At 46.4% G+C, this 1,607-nt stretch overlaps 1 pseudogene; it reads right to left on the reverse strand.

The window, feature by feature from the left end:
- Positions 1-463: 463 nt before the first annotated feature.
- Positions 464-935, reverse strand: LOC106734004 (40S ribosomal protein S18 pseudogene; annotated as a pseudogene).
- Positions 936-1,607: the final 672 nt, after the last annotated feature.

The following is a 1,607-nucleotide window of genomic DNA, read 5'->3' on the forward strand; positions in this document are numbered from 1 at the left end:
ATTATTTATTTAAATTTATTATTTATTTGTTTTGGAGAGGTTTTTTGCTATAGGGCGCATGTGCTTGCCAGACAGAGAGAGAGAGAGAGAGAGACAGAAAGCGAGAAATCACCCCCCAGGGGCGATGGCCACGCTGCAGTCCCTTCTCCTCCATTCTCCTCTTTGGATCCTGGGCATGCACGCACACGCGCCCAGAGTGAGTTTTAAGCCACCGGGTCCGGGACACGAACCGCGGTAGACTACATGGGAGTCCAGCAACATAGTCATTACGCTAACTGCTGGTCCCAATGGAGAAAGAGAAAGTGAGAAAGCAAAGCTGCCAGATCTGAGACTTGAACTGTGGTCAGCCACGTGAAAGTCCAACACTTTAACCATTTTGCCTGCTGGCCCAGTTGCATCATTTTTTCAATTATTATTATTTTTAGGTATATAAACTATTTATTAACAGACAAGGCCTACAGACTTATTTCTTCGTGGACACACCCACAGTACAGCCATGAGGGTCAGTTGTCTTAGTGTGTTGGCCTCAGACAGAAGGCCCCAGAATTGGTACAGCCCTCTATGGACCTGTATCTTCTTCAGTCTCTCCAGGTCTTTATGCAGCTTGTTGTCCAAACCGTTGGCCAGGACCTGGCTGTATTTTCCATCCTTTACATCTTTCAACCTGTGCAAGAACCAGTCTGGGATCTTGTACTGGCGTGGATTCTGCATAATAGTGATCACACGGCCCACCTCATCCTCAGTGAGCTCGCCTGCCCTCTTGGTGAGGTCAATGTCTGCTTTCCTCAACACCACATGAGCATATCTTTGCCCCACACCATTAATGGCAATGATGGCGAAGGCTATTTTCTGCTGCCCATTGATGTTGGTACTGAGTACTCGCAAAATGTGCAGGAACTTCTCAGGGATCACTAGAGACATGGCAGCGGCACAAGTGGCAGCGAGAAGCAATTGTGTTTTTTTAATTGCCAAAGGGCATGTGCTCTAGGGAAAAGGAATCGGAAAGAGGATGTGGCCCCTTCTCTCCTGACCATCAAGTCTCTTGCTTCTGTCCAGCTAACTTCCATTCATCTTGCAATTCTCTGCTCAAATGGCCATGCTCAATCAATCTTTTTGGGTTTGGCAAAATCCCTGTTCCCCTCCTTCATAGCCTAGGCAACTTACTCATCTTCTCTGTGTTTCCATTTTTAAAAATCAACTATTTCATTTTATTTTTATATTTTAGAGCAGTTTTAGTTCATAGCAGAGCTGAATGGAAACTACAGAGTCTTAGTTCACACAATGCACAGTCTGCCCTACTATTAACATCTTAAACAAGAGGGACCAGCAGTTAGTGTAATGGCTATGTTGCTAGACTCCCATGTAGTCAGTTGACCGTGGTTCGAGTTCTGGACCCGGTGGCTTAAACTCACGCCAGGTGCGTATGCATGAGTGCCCAAGATCCCGAGAGGAGAATGGAGGAGAAGGGATTGCTGCGTGGCCATCCTCCCTGGGGGGGTGGTGGTGGTGGTGATTTCTCGCTTTCTGTCTCTCTGTTTCTCTCTGTCTTTTGGGCAAGTGCACGCACCCTATAGCAAAAAAAAAAAAAAAAAAAAAAAAGCACACCA

The sequence above is a fragment of the Tupaia chinensis genome, unplaced genomic scaffold (genome assembly GCF_000334495.1).
Source record: "Tupaia chinensis unplaced genomic scaffold, TupChi_1.0 Scaffold147123_1, whole genome shotgun sequence".
In the NCBI taxonomy this organism is placed as follows: domain Eukaryota; kingdom Metazoa; phylum Chordata; class Mammalia; order Scandentia; family Tupaiidae; genus Tupaia; species Tupaia belangeri.